Raw genomic sequence first — 18934 nt, 5'->3', positions numbered from 1 at the left:
TCCGCTGTCCTCGGCCCCATCCACCAATGTCTCGCACCGCACCATCCAGCCGTCGCTAGCGCAAGTGTTTGAGCGCAAGCGCAAGTACGCCGCCACGCACCCGCACACTCAAGCGTTAACCATCCACATAGCCAAATTTATCAGCCTTGAGATGCTGCCGTATAGGGTTGTGGAAACGGAGTCCTTCAAAAGTATGATGGAGGCGGCGGCCCCGCGCTACTCAGTTCCCAGTCGCCACTACTTTTCCCGATGTGCCGTCCCAGCCCTGCACGACCACGTCTCCCGCAACATTGTACGCGCCCTCACCAACGCGGTTACTGCCAAGGTCCACTTAACAACGGACACGTGGACAAGCACAGGCGGCCAGGGCCACTACATCTCCCTGACGGCACATTGGGTGAATTTAGTGGAGGCTGGGACAAAGTCAGAGCCTGGGACCGCTCACGTCCTACCCACCCCCAGAATTGCGGGCCTCAGCTCGGTGCTGGTATCTGCGGCGGTGTATGCTTCCTCCACTAAACCACCCTCCTCCTCCTCCTCCGCAACCTCTGTCTCGCAATCAAGATGTGTCAGCAGCAGCAGCACGTCGCCAGCAGTCGGTGTCGCGCGGCGCGGCAGCACAGCGGTGGGCAAGCGTCAGCAGGCCGTGCTGAAACTACTCATCTTAGAAGATAAGAGGCACACGGCCCACGAACTGCTGCAGGGTCTGACAGAGCAGACCGACCGCTGGCTTGCGCCGCTGAGCCTCCAACCGGGCATGGTCGTGTGTGACAACGGCCGTATCCTGGTGGCGGCTCTGCAGCTCGGCAGCCTCACGCACGTGCCATGCCTGGCCCACGTCTTTAATTTGGTGGTTCAGCGCTTTCTGAAAAGCTTCCCACGCTTGTCAGACCTGCTCGTAAAGGTGCGCCGGCTCTGCGCACATTTCCGCAAGTCCCACACGGACGCTGCCACCCTGCGGACACTGCAACATCGGTTTAATCTGCCAGTGCACCGACTGCTGTGCGACGTGCCCACACGGTGGAACTCTACGCTCCACATGTTGGCCAGGCTCTATGAGCAGCGTAGAGCTATAGTGGAATACCAACTCCAACATGGGCGGCGCAGTGTGAGTCAGCCTCCTCAATTATTTTCAGAAGAGTGGGCCTGGTTGGCAGACATCTGCCAGGTCCTTCGAAACTTTGAGCAGTCTACCCAGGTGGTGAGCGGCGATGCTGCAATCATTAGCGTCACCATTCCTCTGCTATGCATCTTGAGAAGTTCCCTGCAAACCATAAAGGCAGCCGCTTTGCGCTCGGAAACAGAGCCGGGGGAAGACAGTATGTCGCTGGATAGTCAGAGCACCCTCCTGTCTATATCTCAGCGCGTTCAGGAGGAGGAGGAGGAGCATGAGGAGGATGAGGAGGAGGGGGAAGAGACAGCTTGGCCCACTGCTGACGGTACCCATGCTGCTTGCCTGTCATCATTTCAGCGTGTATGGCCTGAGGAGGAGGAGGATCCTGAAAGTGATCTTCCTAGTGCGGACAGCCATGTGTTGCGTACAGGTACCCTGGCACACATGGCTGACTTCATGTTAGGATGCCTTTCTCGTGACCCTCGCGTTACACGCATTCTGGCCACTACGGATTACTGGGTGTACACACTGCTCGACCCACGCTATAAGGAGAACCTTCCCACTCTCATTCCCGAAGAGGAAAGGGGTTCGAGAGTGTTGCTATACCACAGGACCCTGGCGGACAAGCTGATGGTAAAATTCCCATCCGACAGCGCTAGTGGCAGAAGGCGCAGTTCCGAGGGCCAGGTAGCAGGGGAGGTGCGGAGATCAAGCAGCATGTACAGCCCAGGCAGTGCAACAGTCTTTAAGGGCCTGGACAGCTTTATGGCTCCCCAGCAAGACTGTGTCACCGCTCCCCAGTCAAGGCTGAGTCGGCGGGAGCACTGTGAAAGGATGGTGAGGGAGTACGTAGCCGATCGCACGACCGTCCTCCGTGACACCTCTGCCACCTACAACTACTGGGTGTCGAAGCTGGACACGTGGCCTGAACTAGCGCTGTATGCCCTGGAGGTGCTTGCTTGTCCTGCGGCTGGGGTGTTTAGTGTTCAGTGGGTGGCAACTAACAAAATTGTATTTAACAAGGAGAAATGCTAAGTCCTACATCTGAGTGCGAAAAATGAAAAAAGCACACACAGAATGGGAGAAATTGGGCTAAGCAGCACATGTGAAAAAGACTTGGGTATACTAATAGATCATAGACTGAACATGAGTGAACAATGTGATGCAGCAGCCAAAAAGGCAAATGCAATTCTGGGATGTATTAAGAGAAGCATAGGATGTATTTAGAGAAGCCTGAGGTAATTATCCCCCTCTACTCTTCCTTAGTCAGACCTCATCTGACTAAGGAATATTGAAGATGAGAAGCAATGGGATGAAACTGAAAGGGAGGAGATACGAATTAGATATAAGAAAAAACGTTTTTGACAGTGAGGGTGATCAATGAGTGGAATAGGTTGACATGGGAGGTGGTGAGTTCTCCTTCAATGGAAGTGTTCAAACAAAGGTTGCACAATTATAAGTTCCATTATAAATAGAGAAAAAAGGGGGCATAGCATGGAGTGATTTCACGAAAGCTGCTACACTAGTGTAAAGCCTCCTTGAGCCTGAAGGAAAGGGACCAAGAAAGCATATTGCCAGAGAACTCAACCGACAGAGGTGATCAAATGCCTTCTCTGGATCAAAACTTAAGAAGAGGATCTCCATCCTACCTCAATTCGCCACTTTAGTTAAATCAGTGATACTCCTAGTGTTGTCCCTGCTTGTCAAAATGAAACAAAGTCCATTTGATCCTTATGGACAAGCTGGAGAAGCCATGTGTTGAGATGATTAGCTAGGATTTGGGAGAATATTTTTAAATCTGCATTTAATAATGCAATGGGGTGATAAGTTGAGCAATCACAAGGGTTTTTTTGCCAGGTTTGGGGGATAACTGCGATGTGAGACTGGAGCATAGTGGATGCAATATGGTTACCTTGAAGGAATGAGTTAAATAAGGATAGCATTTGTGGGGATAGGATGTTGTTAACGATAAGCAAGGCCATCTGGGCCTGGGTTCTTTCCTGTTGGGAGCTCTTTGAAGACGTCCCACATCTTTTTCATAGTGATATCTATAACAGGGGGAGAGGTAATCATTCATATAGTGATACCTGACTTCAGGATCTAGGGAAAGAGTATTTGGAAGGGATTAGAAAAAGGAGTAATAATCTTGAAAAATCTTTACTAGTTTGGAAGGATCGTAGTATATCGTATCTGCCAAATCTTTAAGGGAACAGGCAGAGGATTGAGCTGCTTTATCGTGTAATTCCTGAAATTAATATTATTTGCGAATAAATAAATAATTTATATTCTAAATAGATGGGTTTAAAACCATTCATTTGTGTGTCAAGAAAGTGTCAAAAAGATATTGGTTATATAACCAAGGAGCAGTGGAAGGTAGTATTTAAGGAAATACAAACTTTACCTTCTTATATGCTATGAATGTAATGCTGTTATTTATCATTCATTGATTGTATTTTACACCTAAATTATTACAGAAAATGGGAAAATGGAAAATTCAAAATGTCCCGAATATGAATATAATCCACTTTTTAAGGAAGTGTTCGTTAGCTTTGTATTTTAGGATATATTAGCAAGATAAAATGCTCTAAATGAAAGGAACAGGCTAAATTTTGAATGTTAACAACTGGTCAGACAGAAAAAATTTAGAGTACCTTCATGAGACAGGCGATTAAGTCTTAAAAATGAATTAAGTGAAAAAGACCACAAGGTGATTAATCTATGAAACTCTAGTTGTCTCAGTTAAACTACACATCAATGCAAAGTCAAAATTGTAATACTGTATATTCTTTTAAATAGTGAAAATAAAACAAGAAAAAAATATACTTCACAAAGAATATGGGATAGATACTGAAGGTGCAGTAGGTTATATTGAAATGGCCTTCAGTAAATAAATGCCTTACTGTGTTAATTGAGATTAGGAGCATTGAATAATCGTAGTCTATAAATACAGAGTAGTAATAGAGGACACAAAGATTTGTAGCTCTCTTGATCGATAAAGTGTTCAAGTATAATCAATATACTTCAAATGGAACTTGTTCAAACCTTTGAAATATCATTAAAAATTCCTAATTGTCTGTCATGTGATATTTTTTAGAAAGTTTATAGAATACCATTGTTAAGCAGATTATATAAAAGATGGATATCTCTGCATGGACATTAGATAGCTTGTCATAAGGCTTTATTGTATAAATAGTAGAAAGGACACTTTAACCCCTTGAGTGGCACGCCCGGAAATTTTCCGGGACGAGCTCCACTGCTCATAGCAACATAGCCCGGAAGATTTCCGGGCTATGTATCACTATGGGAGCTGCAGAGCACAATGCCACAAGCTGTGACAGTGTGCTCTGCCTGCACAGACCAACACAGAGCAGTGCAAGGGCTTTGAAAAACCAGCAGAAGATATTGCCGACATGTCGGCAATGTCCTGCTTTGTTTACAAGTTGCCATAGAGACCATCGGCTTGTCAGAAGCAAGCCGATGGTCTCTGTGGCAGGGAGAGCTTGGTGCTTGGCTGTCAGAGGACAGCTAGGTACTAGCTCTTACAGCAGAGATCAGAGAAAACCTCCGATCTCTGCTGTGTTAACCCTTTACATGCTGCAGTCTATGTGACTGCAGCATGTAAAGGGCTGTCACTGCAGCATGTAAAGGGCTGTCACCATCGGACCCAGGAATGTGATCAGGGGTCCTGATGGGTCCCTGTGGAAGTCCCCTAAAGGGACAAAAAAAAAAAAAAAATTATTAAAAAAATAAAAAAACACTTGTCTCCCTTTACTTTGTAAAAAAATCAAAAATACAAATCACACATGTGGTATCCGTGTGCGTCGTAATGACCCAGAGAAGGAAGTTAATACATTATTTAACCCCTAATGACATGGCCCCTTTTTTTCTTTTTTCCCCATTTCTTTTTTTCCTCCCCCCTGTTTAAAAAATCACAACTTGTCCCGCAAAAAACAAGCCCTCATATGGCCATGTCAATGGAAAAATGAAAAAGTTATGGCTCTTGAGACGCAATTGCAAAATTAGTTGAAATTCAATGATTAGACCATTTTAAAAAACCTGCCCGGTTGGGCACGACAGGGTGGTAGGAAACCTGCCACTCAAGGGGTTAAGGGAAGATTCATACTTGGCAATAAAATATGCCACAAACAAATCTTACATGTGGATTTTGATGTGAAGTTGAATGTGGATTAGGTGTGCAAATACTGTTCTTTGAAATGCAAGGGATGTAAGGCTCAGCAATTTCACAACAATTCAGTCCTATGGATCACTAAACGGAGTGACCTTGTTGACTATTAAGTTGATATTACAGGTTCATGTAGGTCAGTGAATTTACTTTTTATGTGTAGTTGTTTGAAACTACAAATCTTACAGAAAGGACATAAAAGTTATTAAAATAAATTAACACATATACCTTAACCAACTAGTAGTCACATTACAACTGGAAAAACACTCCCAGAAATTTCACTTTTTTATTGTAAATTTTGAATTTCCAGTAAGTCCATTTTAACCCCTTAGTGACATAGCTAGTTTAGCCTTGAAGCAAATAATTGTCATCGGGTCCCCATGCCTTAAAATAACAAATCAGTGGTTACTCACCTCTTCCGGCTTTCCGATCATGAGCATTGTCATTGTTTGTAGTATTATTCAGGGCTTTTATGGCTCATAGACAGTGCTATGTACTAGTTTTAGAGTATTTTGTGAACTTCCAGTTCACACTAATCCTGCAATGAGCAGGGGGTTGGATCCGATGATCCAGAGGTCCCTTGCAACTTTACCATTCTATGATTTTAATTTGGACCGGACTGTTCAAACTGTACTTTTCAAAAGTTTGCTTATAACTAATCAGAAGCTTTATAGTTATGTTTTTATTTTACTTACAGAGATATTGGTGTTTTTCTGTTTTGTTGTAGTGTCCATTTTTGGAAAGTACAGCCATATTGTTTGTCACTTTTGAAGTTTATAGAAACTGACAGTTGTCATTTTACCAGACAGTAACAAGGTAATTACTTTACCTAACAACACTTGACTGCAAAATTACCAGACCTGTTCCAGCAGAGATGTCCCTTTTTAATGCAAATTTGCAATAAACCTACCTTTTTTATTGCCTGGTTTGTAAGGCAGTCATGCTAAAAAAGAGACTGCTGGCGTGTACGATTTCTGGGAAACCTATTCAAAAGCCATTTAGTCATTATGTCTGCAATTCTTTTTGTTCAAAAGGTTTTTTTAAACACTTTTAAATCCATATAATGGATATGAATGCAGAAACAATAAAATATATTATACACACCATCATGTTGGCTCCCTTCTGGAAAACAATTAAATCAACTTTCTGTGTATATTTAAAGAAACTGGTATTACAATACATCATCACCCAATGGATCCCATCCCAAAGAAATCGAAAAATTATGAGGGCGGTTACAAAAAGAGTATCCACTGAGTGTCATACACTCCCACCTAGATAGCTGCAACCAGCCCAAATATTAACCGTGAAACTGAAAAGAAGCAAAGGAGTAGTCATAGTAAAGTAGAAAAAGAATAAGGAAAGTAGAAGGACTTTCATTACCTATATACATAAATAAAAAAGGTGTTAGGGGGCAACCTTATCCATTCTTGGTCGGAAATGGAGATGACTCATACTTGGAGTGATGGGTTATCGTAGAGAGACATAATCCATGAATGTATTCTAGGGCATTTCTGTTGTCTTAACTCTAATGATTAAATCTGAGAGCTATTGTTTTAGTAAACAGTTTAACCTTGTTATTTATTAAAGAGATGGAGTAATAATTACTACAAAATAAAAATAAATAAATCTTGGTATTTGTATAGCGCCAACTTATTCCGCAGCGCTTTCAGGTAATTATTACTTATTACCCGCTACCAAGCCGGGTTCTCATTTTACCGACCTCACTCAGAAGGATGGAAGGCTGAGGCAACCTTGAGCCAGCTACCTGAATCATGCGGGGATTGGACTTGCAACCTTCAGGTCTTAGGCGAGAGCTTACACTCTGCGCCACACGAGGCTCATACAAATTGAATAATCCTTCCTGGGTTTAGGAATTACAGTTATGTGTGCCTGAAGGGCTTTGGGGAAGAAAGTGCAACCCTGAGACACAGTATTATATGCTTTAAATAGTCAGTCAGATAGAAGTTCACCAAACATTTTATAAAATCTGTGGTTGAATCCATCGGGCTCCGGACTCTTTCACATCTTTAAGATTTGCAGAACCTGTTTAAGTTTGTTGACAGTAAAGCCCTGATCAATAAATGATGCCTCTTCCACAAGGATAGATACAGAAGAGTTAAGATCCAAATATTGAATAATGTAATTTTGTAGAGATACCTCAGAGGAGCTTGCGATACCTCAGTGTCGATATATTATTTAGCATAGTAGGCACAAAACCCCTCCGAAATTTCCCGGGGTGAGTGCACCATACCGTCTGTGGGGAAATTGATGGAAAAGATATGGGATGGAGATGAGCCAGGGCGTAGGAGGCTAGTCAGCAATCTTCCACATCTATCTCCATTCTCGCTCACATTTTATCCCTGAAGTATAAAGTTTCCTGGTCAAGAAGTGATACAATCTCATGTCTAAGCTACCAAAACATCTGAAGAATGTGATATATTAGCTATCTCTTTAATACTTAGGGTCTGTAGGAGTTGGAAAATTTGATAGGATCTATCTTTTTGTAGCTTCATATTGCGTGAGAGAAATATTCCTCAAAGGACACATTTTAATTCTTCCCATTGAAAGAGAGCAGTAGTAAGATTAGCATGGTGATCCGTTAGTAAATTAGTAATGGTGTGCTTAATAGCTTTCAATAAATTCAGATGCCAATAAGGACCTTTGGTAGTTTGATTTCTATATCCCAGAGATCCAAATATGGGTGCATGATAAGACTAGAAAAAAAATGTATAAAACACCCTGGATTACTGTCCAACAGACTATCTGAGACCAAAAGGTAATCTAATCTACTATAGGATTGTGCCAGGAAGTGACAATTGAAATCTGTAGTGTTAGGGTGCAATATGCGCTACAGATCAATTAAAAGCAGACGCACCAGGACCTTATTCAGACTATGGAACGCACATCAGGAGACACACAAATGACCCGTTAATGTGTCCAAATCTGAGTCAAATGTCATATTAAAATATCCACCTAGTATAATATCAGATCCCTCTGCAAACATTGCTAGCCTCTGGAGAGCTCTGGTTCCAAAAGAAATCTGTTCCTGATTGGGAAAATAAAGATTAGCAATTGTATATGAGGAGCCAGAAATCAAGATTTTAAGAAAGATTTATTTCCTATCCTTATCAACCTGTGAAGCTAGAATTGTGGGATTAAAGGATTTGTGAAATGCTCTGGAGACTCCACAGGCCTTACCGCTTAGGGGTGGGGCATGATGCCAGGTAGGATAATATTTATTACGACAACTGGAAATTCCATTAGCCATAAAATGGGTCTTTTGAAACATGGCTATCTTAATTTTCTTTTTGTGGAGTTTATATAAAATTTGGGAATGTTTATTGAGATCCTTAGCATTATATATGCAGATATGTCAGAGATGCCATTACATCTCAATTAAGTGGGGTATCAAAGTGTGAGCAGGTCCACACCATGAGGCAGAAGACACAAGTGCAGAAGGGAAGTGTAGGAGAAAAACAAAGAAAAAGAGGAGTAAAGAAAAAAAGGATGCAAGAGAAAGGCAACTCTATAATGTAGCTAAGAACTGACTTATGTCTCAGTAGCACTATGTGCTACAATCTCTATCTGCACACTGATGAAGGGCAAATACCCTAAAACAGCTGTCAGTGCATGGAGTCTGCCTTTGCTTTCGATTCCCAGTCATTGTTACAAGGCTTGTACAAAGAGTCTTACTTTGGCTTGAAGGAATGCTGCCTTTCAATAGGTGGCACTGTGGAGGTATTATTCCACCACCCTTTTTTTGCATATTACTCAGAGGAGCATGAATGGCCTTTTGAGTCTCCTCACTTACCATCTAGGTGCTCTCCCTTAGGACAAAAGATAGCATTTATGACCCACTTGTTTCTATGGTGTACATGGTGCAACAAAAGTGACCTGACAATTTTACTCTGTGGGTCAGTACTAGAGTTGAGCAAACGTACTCTGCCGAGCTTGATGCTCGTTCGAGTATTAGCAGAGAGAGAGAGAGAGAGAAAAAAAAAAGCCCAGCAACCGGCGGGTCACATACAAAAATGCTCGAGTCTCTCATTAAAGTCAATGGGGTTCGTTACTCGAATAGAGCTCTCAAATTTTACGAAAAGATCGACTCGAATAACCAGGACTTGAGCATTATGGTGCACGCTCATCTCTAGTCAGTACGATTACTGCAATACCAAATTTATATAGTTTTTTTTTGCTGTACTACTTTTAATTTTTTCCAAAGATATTTAGTTTTTTAAATTATTTTCATCCAATAGCTTTTTTATTTTTCAATCAATATAGTTGTGCGATTGCTCTTTTTTTCATAGTCATCCTGTAGTTTCAATTGGTACCATTTTGGAGAACATACGACTTTTTGATCCCTTTCATTAAATTCTCTTTCAATGCGCTATTCTGGCATTGTTTTTTTTCTGATGATGTTGAAAGGGCGGCGTAAATAATGTGCTACTTCGATAGATATGTTTTTTTCATTTTTCATTTATGGCAAAATGTTTTTATTTTATTTTATTCCTTTTTATTTTTTTCAATAATTAATAAAACTTTTTAAAACTAATTTCTAAAACATTTTGTAGTCCCCAGAGGGGACAAGAAGTTGCAATGGTTTGAACGCTCCTGCAATATGATGTAATGAAAAGGTTCCTAAACTTTTTTGCCCTGTAGACCACTTGCCGATTTTTTTGTTTTATGTAGACTCCCGGCCTGCCTAAGGCTGGCTGCACATGACCAGGTCAGATTCCGCATGTGGGAGCCCTTAGCGTGGCCAGCCAGCATCCGCACATGCCTGTTATTTCTTCTTCTTTTCTGTACTTCGGATAGTCCGCACGGCTTGCTGTCAGACATGCGCAGTAGATTTTTTTGAAACCCCTGTTTTTCCCACAACATCACCCAGTGATGATGCGGAATCCGCAACCTTTCAGCAATGTCAATTGTGAAAGGGCCACGTGTCGGATGGCTTCCATTGACTTCTATGGAAGCCGTCCACGTGAAAGCCACTTAAAAATAGAACATGTTGTGATTTTTTTCTCCGCAAATGAAAAATTGCAGTTGTTTGCCAGTCGTGTGCAGGACAAAGCATTTTTCGATAGCTATGGGCGGTATTTGCTGCAGAATCCAGAGATGGCTGCTGCTAAGGATTCCGCAATGCAAATTCAGCCGTGTGCAGCCGGGCTAATATTGAATTTTCTTTACCTTATTAAAGTCAAATGGGTTTTTCCCAGCTGACACAGCGCTGCTCACTTAGATAGGGGTTTTTTTGTAGAGCGGACAACTATAAAAAAGAAAAACATGTAAAATTTTTATTCAGATCTTCATTGAAAAGACACAAAATGCAAGTAAATATTTGGATTTGGGACAAAACAAATCAAAACCTAGTACAATTCTTACATAAAATTATACACAAATAATGCTGTTAATGGGGGGGATGAGCTGTACGCTCTGATAACAACTGTTCAATATTTGGCTTCACATTAGTGAGGTATCGTCTCAAATCTCCACCTCCAGTGATCTGCAATCAATTTCTTTTTTTCGTAAGAAGATCGGTGACCGCGCTAAAACCCCATTCCACGAGGTATGAAGATGGGAAAGCTATCAAAACCTTCCTTGCGATAGTCCATAATGCAGGATAAGCACAGGTACGCACACAATGCATTGATGCTGGTATGAAAACTTGTAAAAACTTGCACATGAACATGGTTACAGTTCGCGCAAAACTTCTTGGGCTCTGGCGGATCTCGTGAAAACAATGCACAGTAGAAACTTTATGGATAAATTAGCTACTGCACCGGTCTATTTGTCTATTGCCAGAGCCCAAAAAGTTTCGTGTGAACTCTTCATAAACAATGAGATAAGTAATTTCTATGTCTATTATAAGTATTATGCACACAATCTGTGTAAGGTGTATTATGTCATTTACAGAACGCCTAAATGTTGATGATGGCCTGCCTAAATAGAGTTCATTCATGTGGACCCCCATTTACATCTTGTGCACCCACAAAGTTTTTTCATGCTGACATGGACCCCTAACAAGTCAAAATCGACTCCTGGGGGACCATATAGACCACTTTGGGAACCACTGAGGTAATATCATAGCACTACATTATACTGTGATCTCACAAGCACTATACTGTGATGCCACAGGCTTGATAGGCAATCTGCCATGGCAGCCTTAGGTCTTAGTCACATGGGCGCATCCGCACGCCCATGTGGAGACGACCGCACTACAGGTGTGGACAACTCTCCGCAGCGCCGGAAGAAAGAACACATGACCGGAAATGGAGACGGTCATGTGTTCTTTCCCCGCACCTGCAGTGCGGCCATCTTATCCTGCAGGAAAACTGGCGCATCTGTGCCCGGATGCGCCCCTGTGACTAAGCCCTTAGGGGCTTTTAAAAGGCCCCTGGCTGCCATGGCAACTGCACAGCATCCTGCAATGTAATTGGGGGTGGCAGTGTGTGACTCCTGAACATCTATTGAAGCATTTAAACTGACAGAATTGACTGCGGTATTGAAAGCGTTTACAGCTCAGATCAACTTGATAGGCAATCTGCAATGACTACCCTGGGGCCTTTCAGAAGGCCCCCTGGTGTCATGGCAACTGCACGGCAACATGCAATCTTATCGTGGGGGGGCAGTGCGGGACCCTCGAACATTGGTTGGGGCATTGAAATGCCACTGTCAAAATTGACTGTGGAATTTAAAGGGTTAACAGCTCCAATGAGCAGCACAGCTTATCGGAGCTGTTGCGCGTGGGTGTCAGCTGTAAGAAACCTGTGATCTTTTTCCATACACACCCCAAACTGGCAGGGCATAACTGTACATCCTGTAGCGTTAAGCGGTGTATGCAGGTTACTAGGTGGACCACATAATAAAAGAACCAGGAAGTGCAGAGTAGAGAAAAACTTGAAAGAAAAAAAGTTGATAAAACATGGATAAAAATGGATAAAGCCTAATGTTATATGCAGTAAGAGGTCTTCTATTAGTAATTATTTACTACTTAAGACAGTACTACAGTTTATAGCTAGATGATTTTTGCAGAAATAATCTGTCCAACACTTGTCCATCACATTTATATTATCTTGGCTAGAAAAAGAAAATGGATGCACAGAAAGAAGAACATTTTAAAAATGTGATAAATCGCTTTGAAAGCTTAATATAAGCCATTGAGAGAAAACTGTCAGACAAAAATGTTGATGGTTTCCTTTGCAGATTCAAGGTTCATCCTTTTATGTATAATTTATGTGTCATTGTCTAATAAGATAACATCAGATTTATATTGTGGCTTTAAAATGTAATTCTCACCGGTGCCAAAGAGACAAAATGGCAGCAATAATGATTTATGGCAAAATTTAAATGCAAAGCTAAAAGCATTTTTTAAATATACAGATAGTCCCCGACTTGCGAACATTCGAGTTACGAATTTCGCTAGATACGAACTATCTGTTTTGCACAGTATGATGTAATGCTATGGCATTACATCATACTGTGCAGGGAGCGGAGAGGCTTCTATCAAGCCTGATAGAAGCCTGTCCGGTCACATCGCGGTTGCTAGGCAGCCGGGGGCCTTCTGAAAGTCCCTAGGGCTGTCTATGCAGAGCGCCTATCAAGCCGTGCGCTTGATAGGCACTCTGCATAGGCAGCCCTGGGGCCTTTCAGGAGGTCCCCGGCTGCCTAGCAACCACACAGCGTCCCGCGATCTCATCGTGAGACGCTGTACGGGCCCCCTGAACGTCGGGTGCCGGCTGTCAGAGCGGTATTTAAAGTGTTAACAGTTCCGACAAGCGGGCGGCTCGTCGGAACTGCTGCCGCCGGGTGCGCGCTGTAAGAACAGCCGGCACCCGACGTTGTATGGAGCGGGATCCACCCGCGATCCCGCTCCATACTACCATTTGTTCGACTTGCGAACAAAACGGACTTGCGAACAGGTTCCTGGAACGGAACCTGTTCGCAAGTCGGGGAGCACCTGTACTGTACATATTGTTGTTAACTGAGAATTACAATTTTCATACATCAATCCTTGTCAGTGATTTGCAATGTATAATCATGAGGACAATGTACAATGCTATTTACTCTATGATCCTACCTGCTGAATTATTTTTCAAGGAGACCTGAAAAGCCACAATTTTTTGTGGTTTAACAACTAATTTTTGATTGCATATACTTATAATGGCCAGTTGCACATGAGCATATTGTAATGCATTCCGTAATACAGATGTGTTAGGCCTCAGTCACACAGGCGCATTGGCACCCGTACACCGGCGCCGATGCGCCCGTCTGACTGTCAGTGAGAAGACGGCCGTACCTAAAGATGGCCGTCTCTCTGCAGCGCTGGAGGAAAGAACATGTGACCGGCTCCATTGCCGGTCATGTGTTCTTTCAGCAGAGCGCATCGGCGCCGGTGTACGGGTGCCAATGCGCCCGTGTGACTGAGGCCTTACACATAACATTGCAACCGTATGACATCAGTCATCAATAGTGATGAGTTGGTGACTAGTGGAATAATCGGATTGTGTCGGTATCAGGCCGATTATACGTGAATCATAATGAGCTGATCGATTCTGCCTCCCATTAAAGTCAATGGGAATGAAAATTGGGTTCACTATTGGGTTTGCCCTCCAGAAGGTCCCAAATACGGCAAAGGACCACTAGATTGCATGGGAATACAGCAACACATCTGGGGATAACTGTGCTGCTCCCAAAAATTGATCATAATAGTGTACAGTGGTGTAGGAGTCAATCGAAGCACGAGGAGTCACTGAAAACAAAGCAAGGTTTACAAAGGGTCTACAAAAATTGCTCCAAGGAAGACAGCAGACATCAGGTGTGTTGCTTGTTTTAAAAGTAATGTCATTAATTTTTACAAGGACAAATTCTGCAAGATGAACACAACACTAGACTACGTGCCTATGCCAAGGAACAGCTGCAGGGCTACCAAAAAGTTTGCTATGCAAAATAGCAGATATGTTGTTTTTTTCTTTTTATAAGCAATGTCATAAATGTTACAAAGAGAAATTCTACCAGGTGAACACAACACTCAAGCATGGACCTGCTCCAGGAAACAGCTATGGAGCTATCAGAAATGTCACTATGCAACACAGTAGGTGTGCTGCTTGTTTTAAAAGCAATGTCATAAAGTTTTCAAAGGACAAATTCTAAAAGGTCTACAGAACAGCCAAGCAAGGATCTTCTCCAAGGAAAAGCTGTAGAGCTACAGATGCTTCATATGTTTTAGAAAACTAGTAATTATTAGGACATTATAGTCCAAGTGTTTCTGGTGGCACATCACACACACAGTAGCTTGATTACCATACAAGACAAGCACAGCTTTGCTCCTCCCACAGCAGTGACATCACACAGGTCCTCCAGCCCACTAAATCTCTGTGCTGGAGGTAGGTCAGTGTGTTCTTTCAGGACTTCTGAGTTGTGTCTGACATAATAACAGCTTAGTTGTATTCTCAGTGTGTTAGGAACTGCCATAATGGCGCCAGGGGACGGAGCTATGACAGGGCCATGGGGCGGGGTATGACGTTGCCAGGGGTGGGGCTACGACGTCGCCAGGGAGCCAAGCTATGAGACTCACTCATACACATAGTTACATACATACAAACAGACAAGTGGTCGTTAGTAGTTTGATTTTCACTTTCGGAAAAGGAGGAAGAAGAGGAAACATGGCAGATAATTTCACTATGAATGACAAGTCACTGTGGCTGACCACTGAAAATCACATTTTTTCTAATTGTGGAAGTCTCCTTAAATACTCTTCAGACAGTGTTCAACCTGGATACCTGGGTCGCACCAGAGGCCTTCTTTCTCTCTATACAAAACTGATGCAAACACTGGCCATATCATAAATCTAAAATAAATAAGAAAATTTTAAGAACTTCAAATGAATTATTCCTGGAGACTGGTTCTAAGTTTAATTTCCTGCTAGACGTTTTAGGCCCCATTTTTAGCTGCATAACTTGCGTCTTAAAGACCCCACAGCAGACTTTGGACTGCCTGCCTCCCAAACATTATACCCAAAAATATTATGCTGCTCTTCACACTTTTCAAAACTGTGATGTGGATTTACAGTGCCAAAAATACTTTAATGCAGTACTCAACTAATACCACCATTCATGTCCAGGTGATGGGGTATTCGAATCTCAGACATTTATAGCCATACAGTCTGGTAGATGCAGATACCATTTCTAAAGCCTGCACATATTGCTAGTACGGGGCTCCCTCCTCTGCAACCGCAGTAGTTACGCCCCTGCCTGTTGTACCTTATTTCCATTTCCATGTCAGAATGTAGTATACTAGAGGATAATTTGGTCTCTTGGGGGTTAGTCTTTGCATAGGTGCCTTAAACTCCAATTACACTCAACAATAATCACTCAAAATTCACTCAAACAATGTCTTTTGAGTGATAATTGTTGTGTGTAAATGCTACCATTGTTTGCTTTTCATCCAAATGATGATTTTTAGTTGAGTTTAAAATCCATTGTTGGACCAGGGATCACACGCTGTGATGCACCATAGGAGCACTGATAACGTTGAATTCAGCTGCAGTCCCAATGCAGACCAAAGGGGCAGTATGCAGATAACAGATCACTTGCTGTTTTCCGTATACAGTGAAGGGAGACTCACTTACATGGAAATGAAGCTAATAAGCTACTAATGGGCATTAGTGCCCATTAACAGCTTATGCAAAATGATTATTCAAACTGTCAATCATCCTATCTTTTGAACGAATTTTGAATGATCATCTTTGCCTGTAAATGGGGTTCTAGTGTTAACCACTGTTCTGCCTTCTATGAATGTAAAACTGGGTGCTGAATAGCTTCAATAACTTCTTGTGTGCACCTATGTTTTATAATGTTTCTTTAAATCCATGCAATGGAGGAGAAAATGTCCAAAAAATAACAAACACTATCAATGTGAAATTTTATATCTCTGATTAATTTTTTATTTTCCAACATGTGAAATCCAAATGGCCTTTCTCATTGTTATGCTGCACTGCATCGCTAAACTGATTTAATGGGCAGTGCATGATCTGTTAAAATATCCTCCAGTCATAGCTACTGATTCTTTGACAGGTGGGAGAATGCTTATAATTATGCGGATATTAGGAAAATCAAAATAACTGAGTGTAAACTGTATCAACTTGTTCAAGTATATCCTTGCTTAAAGTAAAGCCATACTTGCAATTCAGAATACTATTTTTTTATTTTTTATTTGAATTAATTGTGTTTATTATAGAAAGCCAATTACATTTTTAAGAGGTTTACTGTTCTTCTGAGTAAACAGTTTTCTTTCATATCATGTGCAATAATTACCTCTATATTTTTATTAAAGGGGATATCCTAAAATCTAAATGTATCTCCTAACCTGTGAATATGGGATAACTTTATGATCGTACGGGTCTCACCACCGAGACCCCACTGATCCTGAAAAACAGGATCTGCCGCTCCATTTATTTAAAGAGGGCTGAGGAAAGTGTTTAGCATTTGTGCTCCGCTACCTCTAATAGTCCCATTGAAAGTGAGTGGAGGAGCACCACATATACACAAGCACAATTCCATTCAACCTCTTCTTCACTGCTAAGCGCACAGTGAGGAAAAGAGGCAACACGGGATTCGTTGGGGTCTCAGCAATGAGACAGCCCCCCAGTGATCATAAAGTCATCCCTTATCATGTGGATAGGGGAAAAGTTTTGATTTTGTGATAACCTCTTGAAAACATTGTGGAGCTACATTGGCACTTAAAATTGTTTGAACAGGGCAGTAAATTAGTAATATTCATGTACAAACATACTTTTTGTTTAATGAAATCACATTTTGATTATGATTATCAAAACTGCAATGTAATTGTGCAATTCTAGCAAATATGGGGAAAGACCCCCTAACTTTATACTGTATATATATGTAAGTGTCTCAACCTTTTGCTGCAGGATATTATACTTAAAGGGGTTCTGTCATAAAAAAAAAGAAAAAATCGTATACTTACATATTCCTCTACAGGCAGTCTACTTACCTCACCTCTAACCGGCTGACTCTTCTGCTTTCTGTGACGTTATGTACATTCACAGGCAGTCTCCTTCCTGCCAGCAATGTATGCTACGTCACTAGTTTACAGCCCAGCACAGAGTACCGAGCTATTGCAGAGACTACGCATGCCCGCTGTCTCTGCAATAGATCAGCATTCCTTCCTAGCCGGTGAATGCTACGTTGCAGGGACGTGACCTTCACTGACTTGCAGGAAGTAGAATGTGAGGAATGCAGGCTTCATAGCAAGCCAGACAGCTTGCGGTGAGCTGACCCCGAGGGACTGGACAAGATCATTGAGGAGAAAATGCCTTAAGGAGTTTGTCTAGGGAAGAAAAGGTAAGCATAGATTTTTTTTTTAATGACAAAACTCCTTTAAGCAACTATATGACCTACTTGTCACATCTGACCAGGATGCACCCAAACTGGTCCCCGAACATTTCCTGGGCTAAGTTTACACAGTGGAACAAAAAATACAACTAAGTAAAAATGCAACTACCACCAGTAACCACAATAAGTTAGCTTGAGATGAGCAGGGAAAAACAGGACACCAAGATCCAGCTCTGATTTCAACAACCATCAGATGAAGACTGAGAATAATCAGTACAGGTCCACAGCCAAGACATGAATTAAAGCCCTCCCTAATTGCTAGGCATGTGCAACAGGTAGACGAACACTCCCATAGAAACTCCCATCAGTGCTAAGGAAAGCTGAGAGGAAAATCCAAAACTAGCATAAACCAGACCTTCATGAATGAAAACCAAAACCTGCCACAACACTATTACTTCATTGTATTCAATATGTTGTCCAGGAATTGACCTCTAAAATATAGCTGTGATTTACAATTTATTGATTGTACATCCCCTCACTTGTCTCGCGGCAAGCATTAAAAATTTAACATTACCCCTTTCCCCCTGTCACCCCCTGGCATAAAATAGCAAATTAAAGCGGTTTTTAAACCGCTTGCTACTCACCGATCTGATGAAATAAGGAGTTTAAAAAATCTTCTCCCTAAGATGGCCGCCGGTCCTTTCCCAGGGATGCACTGCGGTTTTCTCCCATGGTGCACCGCGGGTCTTCTCCCATGGTGCACCATGGGCTCTGTGCATTCCATTGCCGATTCCAGCCTCCTGATTGGCTGGAATCGGCACACGTGACGGGGCAGAGCTACGATGACGACGTGGTGACCAGCTCTCTGGCACGAGCGGCCCCATTCACCAGGCAGAAGACCGCACAGCGCAAGCGCGTCTAAAAAAGCAAGAAGCCAGCAAAATTAGACGGAGCCATGGAGACGGGGATGCTAGCAACGGAGCAGGTAAGTGAATAACTTCTGTATGGCTCATATTTAATGCACGATGTACATTACAAAGTGCATTAATATGGCCATACAGAAGTGTATAACCCCACTTGCTTTCGCGAGACAACCCCTTTAAGTACGGCTAAGTGTCTACTATTTGTGTCTTGCATGTAATGCAGAATACAAGCATCTTAATTAAGATGTATAATTGAAATGACAAAAAATGTAAATTGCAAAACTATACATTCGCTGTAAATCGAATGTATCATCAAAAAATTACCCGCAGTTTAAATCAAGTTTGCATGTTAAAAATATTCTTT

The sequence above is a fragment of the Eleutherodactylus coqui genome, chromosome 1 (assembly GCF_035609145.1).
Source record: "Eleutherodactylus coqui strain aEleCoq1 chromosome 1, aEleCoq1.hap1, whole genome shotgun sequence".
In the NCBI taxonomy this organism is placed as follows: domain Eukaryota; kingdom Metazoa; phylum Chordata; class Amphibia; order Anura; family Eleutherodactylidae; genus Eleutherodactylus; species Eleutherodactylus coqui.
This window is presented reverse-complemented; position numbering follows the sequence as displayed.